The sequence below is a fragment of the Archocentrus centrarchus genome, chromosome 22 (assembly GCF_007364275.1).
Source record: "Archocentrus centrarchus isolate MPI-CPG fArcCen1 chromosome 22, fArcCen1, whole genome shotgun sequence".
Taxonomy (NCBI): Eukaryota; Metazoa; Chordata; class Actinopteri; order Cichliformes; family Cichlidae; genus Archocentrus; species Archocentrus centrarchus.
Window position 1 is genome coordinate 16549211 of NC_044367.1, and position 17136 is coordinate 16566346.

The window sequence follows — 17136 nt, forward strand, 5'->3', positions numbered from 1 at the left end:
CCCTGATGCTTGGGACAGATGACGGCAGTTGTTAAAAATGCAGATATATGTATGAAATTCTGACATGGACACACTTCTCCCTTCACTGGCAATGAATATTGGCACAGGAGTGACACTTTGAAATGTAGAATCGCCCAATGTGGATGTAATACCTTGGGGTCTTGAGCTGTTCTCTGTGTAAATGACAGAGAATTTCAAAATATAGTTTAGGAAAAGAAATGATACATCTTATGTCAGCGTAGTCCCTTTTGTGCTTCACTGCCCTTTCTCTGTGTGGACAGCTGCCATGTACATGTTTATGCCATTTCTTTTCCCCCTGCATCACTTTAACTAATTCAAGTCTCAGAGACTTGTGTTCCCTGTTTAATAGGATCCAAGTAAACAACTCCTCATGTTAAAGTTAAAAAAAAAAACAAAAAAACTGTATGGTACAGCCCAGAGAGTCAGTGGAAATGCTTTTCCAGAGAAAAAGGAAGAAAAAAAAATCCCACACCACAGCCATGCAGTAAATTGGTTCAGTGCAGCAAACCTGCATTCTGTGTTTGGGCAGGCAATAAGCAAAATGAGGGAACATGAAATGATATCTCAGCACATTCATCTTGATAAGAGCAGAGGATGTTGAGGCGTAATAGGAACAATATGGCTGGTAATGAGAGGAACAAGGCACGATGGAGGAGTAGACATGGATTACCAGCATTCCTCTTGATGGGGTTTTATGGAGGGAAAAAAGAATAGAGTTCCTTCGTTTATTTGATTTTAGGGCCTGTGGTTGGGAAGGAAAAAAAAAACACTAGATAAATGCACGTTTCATCAGGGCTAAATATTTCCACCCTGTAAAAAAAAAAAAAAATGCCGGAAAGCAAACACAAGCCAGATTGTGGACTAGTGGTAGGACGATTGTGGGTATTTGTTTACATGTCGCTCTGTGTGCATGTGTGTGTACGTGTGTGTGTGTGTGTGTGTGTGTATGTGTGTGTGTGCATGTATAAATACCAAGTCTAACCACCCTAAATGGCATAGCAGGTGCTTCTGAAACAATTGTAACCTAATGTTACTGTTTACCAAAGCTGCTTCCCCTGCTTTTACTCTGAAGTATTCAGCAAATAAAAGAGACGAGGGATGGAGGCCAGAAATGAAGAGTTGCAGCGGATTGTTCGAGCCCAAATTGAACACATTCATCGCTGACAGGTTTGCTAAAAGGCTTCCATCAAAGTGAAGGATTTCTTCATAATCTTCCCTGTCTCTTCACATGCCAAAAAATCTGGTGCTCTCACTGCTCTTTTACTTTTTTTTGGTCTATTAACAGCAGATCCTCAAACTAATCTCGGCCCTTCGGTGTTTCCTATGTCCAAGACTTCTTTCACTTTTGGCATCATCTCTGCATCACATATGTTTTGGAAAAGAAAATATATGAGCGTGAGGTCAGACAGACACAGTGATGCAGTTCAGTGGTGCAGCGGTGTGTTCACAGTTCCTGGTGTTGGGTTTAGTCAGTATCCTGTTGTATCCGCACAGCAAGCAGCTCCCTCGCATTTCTGGAATGACTCACATTTCTTCTCTCCCCCTCTGTCGTCTTTTTCATTATTGCCAATCTCCCAAATAGAGCCAAGATATCCCCCCACCCCCACCTCACCCTGACTTGTCCTTTCGCTGTCGTGTCACTGTCGGAAACTGAGGTGAGATCAAGAGAAAGCAAATCCACCAAGTTGCGGCGAAGGATACTCCCTTCTTGCTCATCTGGACTCCATTTTGTTTTCTTTAGATGTTATCCTCTTGTCGTACTGCTTTGCAATCAAACAATAAAGTGACAAGATTAAGGAAGAGAAAGCCTGCTATGTGAGTGGATTAAACTGCTTAAAATAAACAGCGGTTGTAAGCTGAGAAGCGCTCATTTTCTCAACACTAAAACACAGTGCCAGGTCTTTATTTCATAAACAAGATTAAATGACATTTCATGTCATCACTGAAACATTTTTTTCCCATGCTCCTTGACAGCACTGCTGGTACACAAAAAACAGATTCATCACCAGAAAGGGGGAGAGATGAGATCTTATCCTAAATGCTGCTCGTCTAAGAGAAACAGTTCATTGAGATGTAAAGCTTAAAATACAAACAGTAATGTGGTTAAAGTGCAGGGGACCACTGCCATACTGTATACATGACTTCTAATAAAACATCAAACTACAGCAACAAAAAGCTCAATCGTAGGGGTGGGAGGACCTTAAGCCATGACCTTTTTTTAAATGACCTAAGGTGTAATAAAGCACATAAAACTTTAAAATATAGAAACTGTGCCTATTTGTCATTTATCTTAAAAAAAAAGCCAGCTTCTGTGACATAAATGATACCATTATCCATCATCTGCTAAAGCTGTTGGTTCTTTCTTAACTGGAGGAATGCATCACCTGCAGCAGATCCTGATTAGCTGTAATCTCACCTCCCAATTTATTTTCTCAGGGTTTCAGGCAAGGTGATGCAAAGTAACTCAATACTTTAGCAAGTATGTATCATCACACACACGCTTAAATCACTGCTGTAACGGCTGCCATGTTTTCCCAAGTTCACCAGCTTCATCCCTCTCTTTTTCTCCCTGGCCATCATAGTGTGTCTCTCAGTTGTTGTTTTTTTTTTTTTTTTCATCTTTTTTTTTCTTGATTTCCTCCAGTCTGCCCCATGGAGACCGAGCCAGAGCACCTGCAAGTGCTCACTTTGAAAGATGTTGCAGGCTCAAGAATGCGCGCAGTAAACACACGAGAGCTGTATTTATAATAAATCAGCTTTATGGCCCTCTGATGGAGGTGATATCAGTGAAATTTATACTGAGAGACCTCCCCGTCCTTAGCAAAACAGCTGCGAGATAGCACTACACCCCCACAACCACCACCCACCTACACCACCACCTTCACCCCATAGCCACCGCCCCACCCCACCCCAGCAACTAGCCTGGTCTGACTGGGGTTAGAGAGCCCAACACAGTCCTCTCTATGTGGTGGGGCCTGTGGTCTCTGGAACGGTAAAGTCCAGACTGAAATAGAGTGTGGGCAGGGTGGCGGTAGTGGGTAGCTATGTGTGTGCTAGTGAGTGTGTCTCTGTGGTTGTGTGTGTGCAGTTATATGTGTATTTAATGTAGGCAGGGTTGCATAAATAGCATAAGTCTAGTTGAAGAGGCCGGAAGAGTGTCAGAGAGTTTTAAGGTAGATCATCTTTTAGCGATTCCAGACCTGTGTTATCACGATGTTTCTGAGTAAATCTGAAATTCACCCAAGGCCTGATATTCTTTACAATCCTGCATATCATTGTCCTGCAAGCACATTAAAGATGCAATATGTAGAATACATTATTTTAGAAGAGATTGCTATATAGATTGCGTGTTTGTGCCCACTACTGCCATGTTCTGATAAGGCATAGAAATTTTCCAACAATCAACCTGCATGTCAGTTATGATTTGACTGGTACTGTATATAGGATGAAATCACGACAACAGTCACCTCATGAACTTTATACTGTAAGGTAACAACAATACAGAGAAAACCCTAACAATCAGACGACCTCCTATGAGCAAGCACTTGGTAACAGTGGGAAGGAAAACTTCCCTTTTAACAGGAAGAAACCTCCAGCAGAACCAGGCTCAGGGAGGGGCAGTCGTCTGCTGAAGTCCATATATCAAGCTTCAAATGAGAAAGGAAAACCTGTATTGAAGCAATTTTCCCCTCCCAATATTTTCTACAGTTCATTCATGAAAACAGCCAAAGAATGCATGAAAAAATAGCAATAATTGGGCAGGGTGATTTCTTCTCCTCTCATGTTTGACTGACAGTAGACACACACACACACACACACACACACACACACACACACACACACACACACACACACACACACACACACACACACACACACACACACACACACACACAGGAGGATATAACACTCAAATCCTTACAAATGATGTAAATTATGTGTACTAGCTGATCTCAAAACGAATGCAGACTGTTGTTGATATTACGTGTAAGTCTACGTTGTTGTTTGCAAAAAAACTTGCTAAACAATTTTTGGTGCAGTGGCACTTTGGGGTCGCTGAACTGTGTTCGCATGCATATCTGTAAATAAGTGTTCATGAAACAGTGACACTAATAGTGCTTGCAATTTATTACTTGGTCTTATACAATGAATATGTAGCTTACAAAAAAGAAGAAATGTATATTTTTATTATTCATTTGTTTGGTGTTTACAAACACTCCTTTTTGCCATCTGACTTTATACAGTGATATAATATAGATATAAAGAATAACATGATAAATTAACATACATGATAAGAAATGCACACGCTCACACTGCAGCTCCATTTATAATCCAGCCTTTTCTAACTAGCCCAGATGGTTCCTGTCTCTACTAGCCAGTGGACAGAAAACACATTTAAAAGCAGTGATGTCACATCCATGCCTGTGTTGTGTGGTTTTACCTTACAGAACCCATTCTCATCATTCCACGATGAAAGGTGACCACCTGCCATTATTTAGTTTTCAACAGATGCAGGCAATAATAAGCTCTGCCAGGGCCCCAATGGTTAAAAGTTTTCTTAAAGCCTCTGAAACCTTGTGGAGTTCCACATGATCAAGCCCCAAAATAAACCACGTAAACAGTGAATTTCTGTTTTTTCCTCTGATGTCATCTCCTACTCTTCTTGCCAGTGAGGGTGCAGCAGCTTCTGTAAATGTTTGTTGTTCTTTTGTCAACAACCCGTCTTGAGGAGCTTGCATTCAGATATGTTTGCTAATTTGGTATCATGCCGAAATGACACCAAGGTGGATGGGCTAAATCTGAGCATGAGTCAGCAGCGTGTATGTAATACTGATTATATAGTGGAAGAACATTTAATCTTTACTGAAAAAAAATTACAGTTCCAACTTTCTTATTCTGTCCCATCCTTTAGCAATCCCATTGAAGTGCATTTGAGCATGGCCACATATTCTTTTACAACCTCAATTCTCTTTTCTTCTTGATTTGTTTTCTGTTTTGCATTGCATCAAATGTTTTCAGTTGGTGAGAGTTCTGCACTCCAGGCAGGCCAGTTCAGCAACCAGACTCTTCTCCTATGAAACCATGTTGTTGTAATAGCTACAGTATGTGGTTTACCATTGTCTTGCTCAAATATGCAAGGTCTTCTATGAAAAATCTGGATCTGGATGGGAGCATATGTTGCTCTTAAAGCTGTATGTACCTTTCAGCATTGATGGTGCCTTTCCAGATGTGCAAGCTGCCAATTCCATAGGCACTAAAGTACTCCCATACCATCAGAAATGCAAACTTTTGATAGTCCCTCTTTGCTTTAGTTCAGAGGATGCACGGACCCTGTCCCAACTTTTTTGAGATGTCTTGCCTCCAAATTCAAAACGAGCTAATATTTTTTCTTAAAATTGCACATTTTCTCAGTTTAAATGTGATACGTTCTGTTTCCCAACTTTTGGAATTAGAGTTGTGCTAAAACTTTGAAAAAAACACCATAAAGGTTGATAAAAGGAGCAATGAAAAAGATACATCATCCAGACAGTAGTACAAGGCATAATCATAAAATTTAAAAACCATACCTGGTTTAAATTTCCTCTTATAGGTCATCTCCTTAGACGTCATTGCCTCACTTCCAGCACTGATGCTGTTTTTAGTTAGCTTCACTGAAGTCCTGCTCTGATTACTTACACTTGTGTGTCTGCAACTCCTTTCCTCTTAAGTTGAATTTCATTTGGGGAAGAGGATGAAGCCAGACCTAGCTAGTGGTGCAGGTGATAAGTGAAGAGTGTATTGATGTGGACAAAAACATTCCTGCATTTTCAACACATTGTGAACGGGCACATTGATGGGATGATGAAACACATGAAGCGTTCTGCTTATTTTCTGCTGTGGTCATTACAGAAGTACTTTGTGTTGATAGCCATGGTGTGATCCAGGTTCCTGGAGAGGAAACTGGAGGAGTAAGGAAACAAATTTGGCATCTAACCCCAAACCAACCACTGGCATGTTTAGGTAGCTGCCATGGTAACCAGCGTTATCCCACAAAAGGCTTCAGGCTCACCGTTTTTTGGGGGGGTTTTTTTTGCACCTACATTTTTAGAAGAGTAGAAGGAGCTTGGGATGAAAGGTGTTGGTTGCACAACAACAATGATGATGGAGGGAGGAAGGGAGGGAGGATGTTTCACTTGCATTTGCTGTTTTTTCTGATTTTTAGTTGTGTTCTGGTTAAGATCAAATTTTGGATAGTGTGTTTATACATATCTTTTTTAGATCCTGCTCCCGGATATCCACACACATAAATAAACAAAACATTTCAAATGAGCCCTCATGTACAATTAAAGTGAGCCAAACCACTAAAGACAACAACACATGGAATAACATGGACACATGTATCATTACTCTGGCTAATATCACTAAAACTGTGGTGTTTTTATTTAACTTTTTTCCAGCAAGCTTTTATTCCGCGGCTTGGATGTGAGCTCATTTGGCCTTTTGTGAAAAGAATATGATGTTTGCATGCGTCAGTACAGAAGTGGCATATTTGTGTTTCCTGGATGATAAAGGGTTATTGATGTGTGCATAAACACACAGTCTTTATAAGTTATATTTTCCAAGGAAAATGACTTGTACAGAATTTTGTTTTGTTTTGTTTTGTTTTGTTTTGTTTTGTTTTGTTTTGTTTTGTTTTTCCTTTGAGATCTTGGAAAAGAACATCTGATGCACAAACCTAGCAGGGTCCTTCTAAGAGTAAGGCTTTCATTTGACAGAATTTCACTTACCCTGGAAAAGAAGCCCTCCACAAAGCTACGACTTAGTATCATTACTATCATTGATACAGGAAAACAGGAACACCCCCCAGAATTCTTTTGCATGAGCTTTGTATTCTTTTAGCGCTCATTAATAACGACTTCATGAGCTTCTTTACAAATAAAGCTTTGAGCATTAGAAAAAAATGGTTAAGAGCTTTTCCACAGTCACAGATGTATCAACAAGTACAGTGGCTTTAGGAATGTCTGCTCTTCATTTAGACTCTTTCTCTCTTATTGATGTCTCTGAGCTAACTTCAGTAATTACTTGATCCAAACCATCAACATACCTACTAGACCCCAAATAATTCAATATATAAATATGATCAATTTATCTTTATTAATAGGCTTCATCCCACATATGTTTATTGTGGCTGTAATTAAACCATAACATGAACTGTTAAGCCTAAACTTACTCCAGCCTTTTTTAGCCAGGTGCAGTCCATTTTTCAGCTTTCCTTTTGTTTCAATAGTTCTTAAAATATTTGTTTAACTCAATTATGTGATCATTTGCAGAGGAATAATGGTTTATTTGAAGGGTTTTATTCAGGATTTAGAGTCCATTGTGGCACAGAAACAGCACTGGTGAAGGCTACTAATGATCTCATGAACTCAGACAGTGGACTCAGACAGGCTCTGGATGTTGTAGGGCTGTCTTGGTTGACACGCCTCTGTGACGTGGTCTGGAGATCTGGGGTAGTGCCTCTAGATTGGCAGACTAGGGTGGTGGTCCCAACCTTAAAAAATGGGGACCGGAGGGTGTGCTCCAACTACAGGGTGTTCACTTGCTTCAGCCTCCACATGAAGGTCTATGCCAGAGTGCTGTAAAGAATAGAATAGAATAGAAAAGAATAGAATGCCTTTATTGTCATTATACAGGATGTACAATGAGATTGGAGGGAGAGTTTGAGGAGAGTTTGTCTGTTAGTCAAACCTCAGATTCAGGAGGAACAGTGAGGTTTTTGTTCTGGTTGCAGAATGCTGGACCAGCTCTTTATCTTCTCTAAGATATTCAAACATGTGGGAGTTTGCCCATCCAGTCTACATGTGTTTTGTTCCCCTTGATAAGCATTAGAGAAAGCATTCGACCATTCTCAGAGTATCCTGTCAGGGTTCCTGTGGGTCCGTTATTGTGAGCCATTCAGTCCCTGTACAACTGCAGCAAGAACTTAGCTGATGGTGTGGATATAGGAGCCGCATCCATTGTTTTCAAAAAGTAGCGTTTTCACCCGTTTACACAGAAATGGAGACCAGAGCGTTTCAAAAACACTCCATTGTGGAGCCCATTTTCAAAAAATAGTGTTTTCATGCAGTTCTTGCGTAAGCGGGAGGCAAAAACACATCAAAACTTTGCCCCTTTCATCTGAAAACGTTCTCGTGTAAACAGGGCCTAAGTCTGAGACCATGGTTCTCAGCTGGAAAAGGATAGAGTGCCCACTCCGAGTCAGGGATGAGTTGCTGCCCCAAGTGGAGGAGTTTAAGTATTTGGGGGTCTTGTTCACAAGTGAGGGGAGAGGGGAGCAGGAGACTGACAGACAGACAGATTGGAGCTGCAGCTCCAGTGATGCAGATGCTGGACCTGTTGTGGTGGTTGTGGTGAAGAGAGAGTTGAGCATAAAAGCTAGAGTGTCGATCTACTGGTCAATCTACATCCCTACCATCACCTATGGTCACGAGAACAAGATCACGGATATAGGTGGCTGGCCTCTCCCGTAGAGTTAGGGTGAAGAGTGCAGTCATTCGAAACGGACTCAGAGTAGAGCCACTACTCTTCTGCATCAAAAGGAGCCAGTTGAGGTGGTTCAGTCAGCTGACTAAAATGCCTCCTGGGCACCTCCTGGGTGAGGTGTTCCAGGCATATCTTACTGGGAGAAGGCCCAGGTGAGGTGGCTGGGGAGTGGGAGGTCTGGGTTTCTCTGCATAGGCTGCTGCCCCCTTGATCCCGCACTAGTTAAGTGGAAGAAAATGGATGGATGGATGGATGGATGGATGGATGGATGGATGGATGATGGATGGACCATCTCTGTGTGAGATCACCAGCTGCAGCCCTAAAGTATGGTCTTAAAGTAACATAAAGAAGGAGTACTCGTCTTAATGCTAGTGACTCATTTTATAATCATCAACCCACTGTTTGTTTATTTATTTATTTTACTGTTCACGGAAAATTTGTGTCATGTCAACCAGCCCCAGCGGTGAAGCACAACGAGGAGAAAAATGTGGCTTCAGTTAAACGGATCCATTAGCATGTCTCTGAAACTACGGTGAATAAATCTGTCTGCTTTGTCCTCCTCTCTTTAGCTTTATTTTTGTTTCAGCTATGTTTGTTTGTGGAGATTGGAGCATCTCTTTACAGCACAACCAAACTCCCTCTCATGATCTATTGCGCTTTCAGTACAGGCTCCACTGATGCATGCTTTCATGAAGCTTGAGTTCACGTGGAAACAAGTAATATGACTAAGCATGCATTTAAGAGTTTCCCAGCAGTCAACAACTCAACTTACATTCCAGAAGTTTTGACTGTTTATATATATATATATATATATATATATATATATATATATATATATATATATTTTTATATATTTTTTTTTTTTTTTTACTTGAAAAAGTGCTAAAAACTCATTGATAACGTATTGTACTGAATGATATGTTAATTCAATATCATGAACATGGGCACAGTTAGTTTACTGTGAGTGAGTCGTCCTGGTGCCATAAATAGTCAGTAGCACAACAACTTTGTGACTGAAAATAGTTCCCTGCAGATTTACTATTTACTCATGATTGGGTAATTACATTAAAAAAATAAATCATATTTATGTTTATATTTGCAGTCTGCATTTGAAGATTTACATCTTTACAGTAGAAACAAATGTGCTGGGACTGAGCGCTGCAGCAGACTAAGAAAGCAGAACCAGCCCTGCTGTGAGATTGTATGTCTTTGCATTCATACTGTGCAGTATGCTATGCTAGCCTGTTCACTTGAGTCTATGTGGGGTAAACTGTATCCCACCCCTGATCTTCAGCTCTCAAATCAAGGCCCTGAAAGTAAACACTGCACTGCCAGGGGATCTTGTTTATCAAATCTGCAATTGCACTCATAGAGCAAAATGACCTACAATTACAGGCCCAGCTAGAAATTAAGTTTTCAGTCAGCCATCCAGAAAAAGATCATAGGATATCCTACAAAAGAGAATTCTTCAGTAGTCCTCCCCTTTTCCTTGTACCTTTTTCCTAAAATTCCATATCCCATGAGTGGTTGAATAACGTGCTTTTTTATGTTTCTATGTCTTTGTGAAATGGTTTATCCAGCTTTATTTCACACTGACACAGTGTTTGAGTATGTTTATGTCGCTTTATAGTGATATTTGTAGAATTTCCTCCCAAAACAACCACAACAGGCTGATGCTTCCAAGCATCAGAGCTTTGTTGCCACTGGCTTTGCCAAGATATTCCGACCACTCCTAAAACGTCAGCCGTTCCAGCAAAAGCAATTACATGCTGCTGCCCCGAAAGTAAAGTTGAAAGGTTCTCTCTTTAAAGTGTGTAAAAAAACCCTTTTAGTTTAGCAATGTGGTGCTGGGTGGAACATGGAGGAACAAGCATGCAACATACTGGTTCCCACAGAGCGATCAGAAGTGCAGCAGATCCCAAAACCTGGGTTGCAGCATTCCTGGATGTCTGAGCAGTGTGGTGACCTAATCGCCTGACCACCTACTGCCAAATCCCAAGCAGCAGGCCAGACACCCCTGAGAGTAACATCCGACTGCACCATGAAATATTACGTCAGGAGTGAGTCATTGGATACTGAGCTTCACTCAGCCTTACAAACTCACAAACACAGGAGCTTTACTCAGACTAGATTAAGCTGGTGAATACACTGTATCAGTGAAAGGAAACTTGCCATTTCTAGGAGCCATACTTTTCATTTATGCAGCGCACTTAATAGACACTATCAAGTGCTAAAAACAATAGCTCTAGGGATTTGTTTCTAGAATAAGTAGTCTAAACATCCAGTGTCACATGTTTTATGGAGTGACAAAGCCAATCACAAATACATTTCTTTGACAAGCTGCGCTATGATGAACATTTCCCCTCTCTTCAGCATCCAGCTTTTGTGTGCTGTTGACATTGCAAACAAATTCATTTTGACAAATATCCAAGCTGGAGACCCCAAGTTTGATAAATAGATCAGCCTCTCCTAATAAATCAGTTCATGGTGCTGTTATTAGTGTTTTGATTTATCAGTCAAGCACATAATCAGTCAGTGAGCTGACTACACAACATGTGCAGAATACTGAGAAAGTAAAGCCATGGCTAGTAACCAGTAGTCCACTAAACTCTTTGACCGGTAAAACATATAATCAGTTTTTGCAACAAGAGGCTAAGATACACAGATAAAAATCATGTAAACAGATGAAATATTATAAATATAAAAACAACAGAATGTTGTTTAATGCTCCTGGCATGAACAGGCCTGTGGGGCAAACCCACATTTACTAAATTTACATAGCTTAACTAATGGCAATAAACAACCAAACAAAAGAAACTGTCAAGATTTGGATTTGGAGAGGTGAGTAGGGGTCTCTAGTAAGAACAAAAGTTGACATTTAAGGATTTTGGGGATCTAGTTTCGTTTTTTAACCAAAACAAACCATCAACCAGGAAATGACTGGGACAGTGTGTTTATTTGCCCAAAGTAAGCTGTAATAATGAGTAAGCCTCGCTATTTAACTTACAGCAGTAGCCTACAGTAGTAGAAGATCTTCACTTTAGGGATTAAGAAATATACAGTACTGTGCAAAAGGCTTGAACTACTCCTCATTTCTTTCCATTTTGGCTCCAAGGAGCCAGACCTTCTTGTAATTTTTTTAAAAGTGGTCTTGAGCAATAGTTTCTTTCTTTCTTTCTTTTTTTTTTTTTTTTTGGTAAGCCACTTAACACTGACCTATGAATCATCCAAACATAGAAAAGGCACCTAGCTCAAGGAATGAACCAGTGTTGTGTCTACACAGAACAAATAACAAAGAAACTATTTAAAACTGTATCTTTAGGCACTTGAGCAGCCTGTTGCAAAAATGAACAAGTTGTTCCAGTTTCTATCTATAAAAAAATACCAAAGCTAGCACAATTTGACAGGCATAAAATAGTATTTTAGCACCAACAAGGTGATTCCCGAACATACATTAGCTGAAAACTCAACATATCTCAGCAGGGTGTGCAGTGTAGCCTTAAAACTGAACAAGCTGAGGACAATAGAAAGAGTGTCAGGCCTAAAACAAATATCTACAGCAGCTGAACAGCAGCTGAAAGTCATGTCCTTAGAAATAGCAAAAGATCCAGCAAAGACCTGACACAGGACCTGAGAGATGCATCTGGCACTTCAGGTCATCCACCTACCGTTTCCTGAAGCCTCATCAGAAATGGTTTCAGTGGAAGGATGGCTGTCAAGAAGCCATTCTTGGAAGTAAAACAGGGAGAAGAGGCTGAGGTATGCAGAACTGCAAAAGAACTGGACTGAAAATTAGTAGCAACAGGTCTTATGGAGTGATGGATCCAAATTTGAAATTGTGGGTTCAAATCATCATCAGTATGTATGTATGGAAGAGGTCAGGAGAGAGGTACAACAGTGAGTGTCTACAGTCATCTGTAAAGTATGATGGAGGCTCTGTCATGGTTTGAGGCTGCATTTCAGACAGTGGTGTTGAAAATCTTGACAAAACTGATGGAAATACGAACACAGAAAAACAGATTTGTCAGATTTGATCCAACATGCAACACCATTTGGAAAGCGTCTGATTGACCACAGCTTCATTTTTCAGCATGACAATGATCCCAAACACACTGCTAATGCAGTAAAAGCATACCTGGATAGAAAAGCTCACAATGGTACACTCTCAGTCATAGATTGGCCTCCCCAGAGCCTGGACCTCAACATTATTGAAGTAGTGTGGGATCATCTTGACAGAGAACAGAACAAAAGGCAGCCATGACTTGTGATGAAGTATAAATATGGTCATACTAAATATTGACTTTCAAGCTTGTTAGAATTATGCAAACTCTGTTTTTGCCTCATATACTGTATTTCCATTTCCACATTTCAATAAATCACTGCACCTCTTTCCTGTTGAGAGAAATGAGGATGTCTTAAGACTTTTGCACAGCACTGTATTTTTCTTACATTATAACTAATTGCATGAGGTGGTGGGATTCCACATAATGATAGGTGTTTGAAGGCATGTACTGCCATTGTGATCATTGTAAAGTGCATATGTTCCCTCAGACAGCTTGACAGCTATAGTGGACCCTAAATAAGTAGTAGTTGACATTTTGGACAATAGAACCCAGATTGGGTATAATATCAGTACAGCGCTTAATTACCTTTGATTTTATATGTCTTGCATTTTTTTCTTCTTGCATTTCAACACTCTCATCTCTTCTTATCCATGGTTCACCCACAGAGGGATGTTAGCATTTTCCAACTGCTTGGAATTCCTTCCTGCCGTCTTGAGAGCACACGCTGCATTTTAAAACTTGTCAGATCCTTTCAAGTTTTATTTGAAAGTGTGTAATTACATTCTTAAAAGCATAACAGGTCTCCGGAGTGATTTACATGCTGCATTAAATGTCATGTTTCGAAAATATACTGTTCACGCTCGTGTAGTTTTGGAGTGAAAATGTGACAAAGTGGGAACGTTTGAAATTAGGGCAGAGGCTTTGAACGTGCTCCACTTCTGTAAAGTTTTTGAATTTTGTGTTGGTTCATTTGGGGGAGCTGTGGCTGTTCTGTGGTCCATTTATGATTCATGAGGTTAAGCTTCTTGTCACTGATAGAATTAAGGAGTTGATACGCAGTCTGATTTATATCACTCATTTTGATACAGCTTTTTGCTTTCCGTCAGGGTCGTTGAAGGTGGTACATAACTTTCTGAAAAATGGATTAGTAAAGTTTTGGAAACATCTGGCTTTCTTTTTTATTATGGCTTGAGAAAGGAAAAATATGGCAGCAGCCTTCTTGCTGAATGGCAACTTTGTACAGCGACCTCGTAACTTGATTTGGAGAATATTACATAGTTGTTCTTATCCAAAAAGAATCCTAGATATTCAATTTTGAAGCACTGGTCACAGGATCTCTCAGGGCACTGCATCAGCCTTCTGAATGCATGTTATTTAATTATGTTCTATTCCTGGTCAATTTCCATCTATTCAAGTCTAATCTATTTTTCTCTCGAGCTCCAGAGCATAACACTTGTGAAGTTCTCACCACTGGAGAATTTATTCTGCTACCTCTTAGCTTGGCCTCTTAGGGGCTGTGGTGTGGCCAAAGTCAATTCCCCCTCTCAGATTAAAGGAGTATCTTCAAGTGCCAATCCAAATGGTGATAAAAAAGCTTTTTAATCCATTGAGAAAGTTTCCCAGTGTAACCCCCCAGAGTCCCGGCATCAGGCGTTGCTGCACTCAGGCTGTGTCTGGACAGTGTTGAAACCCAAGTGTGTCTTCCTGCGCCCTGACAGAGAGAGAAAGGCTTAAAAAGCCCCCCCCTGCAGCTCACTTGACCAGCTCCCTTTGATAACATCTGGCAGGGGCAGGATTCCACCAGTGACAGTATGAGATGGACGGACATCAAAGTCCTGTCACTCACGAATCCACATCATTTGACACACTGAGCCTCAATCTCATACACTGGAGTGTCACTGATGATCTCACTTTGTAATGGGTTCGATAATATTCTCCAGCAAGAGTGCCATACGAGATGGTGACCTGGCATGGCCGCTTTTTATTGTGAATGCAAACCCCCCACATCTTATTAAAATAACTGAGGCCGCTGACACTCTTTCCTAAAGTTTCTGTATGGTTCTTTGACTACAGAAGAACAAAACCCCAAGAAGGTCAGCAACTTTTTACTTAAACATTCTTTGTAAAAGGGGAGTTATAGAGTTTATTTAAGCATGACATCTGTTGAACAGGGTGGGCTGGAGAAGACATTGGGCCACCTTTGTTCTAGTGAAAGAGACTGGAAGCAGTTTGGTGGGGGAAAGAAGAGTTTCAACACAGTTATCCAAGAGAGGCTCAGACCAGTTCAACATCCATCGTTCTCCATTTTCTTTTTGTTTACTTCTAGGTTCATGAGTTTACATGCCAATTCCATTACAGGGATTAAAATAGTTTGTCCAATCTATCCTCAGACTCTGCTTCCCTTGTCCGTCTCCCTCCCTGAACCCCCCACACCACTTATAGACTTTTAGGTCTCAAGGCTGGGTTAGGGGATTACAGGACAAGCAACTCTCAGCCCAAGAACCCAAAGAAACATGAGGCAGCTGTGCTGAAGAATGTTCCAATGAGAAATACAAGCATTAGTGAAAGCTGAGGTTTGATCAATGGCTGTGGCGCGTGTCTGCACTAGTGAGCACTTTACAGGGCCTCTGAGGGGGAAAAAAGAGAAAACTAAGGTGTGTTATGACATCGGGCTGGAGGTCTAGGTGCTTGGGTCACCTTTGAGCTGCTGCTGATAAAGGGTTGGTGTTCACAGGTGAGCAGCTCCAAGCAGGATTTAGTGACACAGGTAGGTGGAATCACTGCACTCTTCCAGCTAACGTTAAAACAGCAAAGCTGCTGACCTTTCCCCACGAATGGCCAAAGGCAAATATCAGAAGATAAATGAGCTCTTTGACCTGCACCAGTCAAATAAAAGTAAAACAGGGTGAACATTCGATGCAGCATCTATTTTTCATAGTAGATGTTGCACTATCAGAATACTGAATTAGATATTTTAGAAATCTTTTGCCATCTACACAGGATCGAAAACTTTGGAATCAGGTTCACATTGTAAGCAGTGAAAAAGCCACTCGCTGCTTGCCTGCGGCTCGAAGGAGCTCAAAGAGGCTAAGCCTAGTCAACAGCCAGGAATGGACATGCACCACATAACGTGTACTCAGTACAGTTGGTAAAAAAGTTGTGAGGTTTTCTTTGTGGTAGAAACTTCGAGAAGATTTCGGTCTATTTTAGGCTGACTTATGGTGTATTCCCAATTTTTTAAAAATGCTATGTAATGTAAACAGATCATAAGCTTTACTAATAAGCCAACTTTTTTTTCTTTTTTTTTTTCTTTTTTACAGTGTCTGATGTGTATGTGTTCATGCCTATAAACTGAGAATTAAACAGCTATTTTATCAGCACGGCTGGACATAGATGATAAGAAAATGAGTATTAAAGGGGCTTCAATAATATGAGACATTTAAAAAAAAATTTTTTAATCGTATAAAAAATGACATCCACTCTCAAGCAGGCAAGTGATGTATATAACCTCTATCATATCTGACAGGTGACGTATGCTTGAAATGTTTAACTTTCCTTTTTCCGTCACTGGTACAGGATGGATTGATTTCTATCTTATCTGCCCAAAATAAATTTCACCATAATTCTGTTTTTTTTTCCTTATGTTTGTTTGTTTTTGCTCGACTGTTTTGAAGCTCATCTTCAGTTTGAAACTTGTTATACAAAGTTATGCTGGTGTTATGCTGGTGTAATCTTGTTTTGATGGAAGACACATCTCTCGATGTGTCTTCCAACTTGATGCTATCTCATACATCTTTGTGACCCCACAGAAACATCCTGTTCAGAGAGAGAGGATTATTATGTTGGAATTTCCACCCGCACATTAAATACACTGTTAAATTAAAGAACAAACAGACCTTTTTTTTTTTTTTGCTTTGCTTTAATTGATCATTATGATGTAAATGTTGCTTGCATACTTGCATTACACCTATGGAACAATGGCATCATCAGCATTAATACTGGTTGCCCCCGACAGCTTTCCTCAGGTAGATAAAATAGGTAGATGAAGTATTTGATATAATGTACCGTCCAGTTTGCCCTTAGTCCAACATGAGATGAGTAATAAGTAGACGTGTCCTGATTTCATCTGTTATTCTGACATCTTGTCAATAATGATAGAAGACAGGAAGTGACAATATTGGCATCCAACAATCAGAGAACAGGATTAATGGGAAAGCCATCCGGTTATAGCGTTTGTTTTTAGCCTAGCACCACTTACTGCACACGAGCTTGCTCACTCAATTCTGATTTCTATGCTGTAGCAGTGCTCGGTGACTGACATGAAAACTGGATGCTCTCCTTGGAAATTAAATAAAGCAAAAATAAGGAATCACAATAACACCTCTTCTAGATTCTATGTTGCAATTTTACAATGTAACATCTCATCCTACAGCAATGTTTGATACATTACATTATACAGTACATTATATGTAATTTTAACAATACTTCAATTCAGTGGTGGCCATTTAAAAGAACTACAACCAACCAA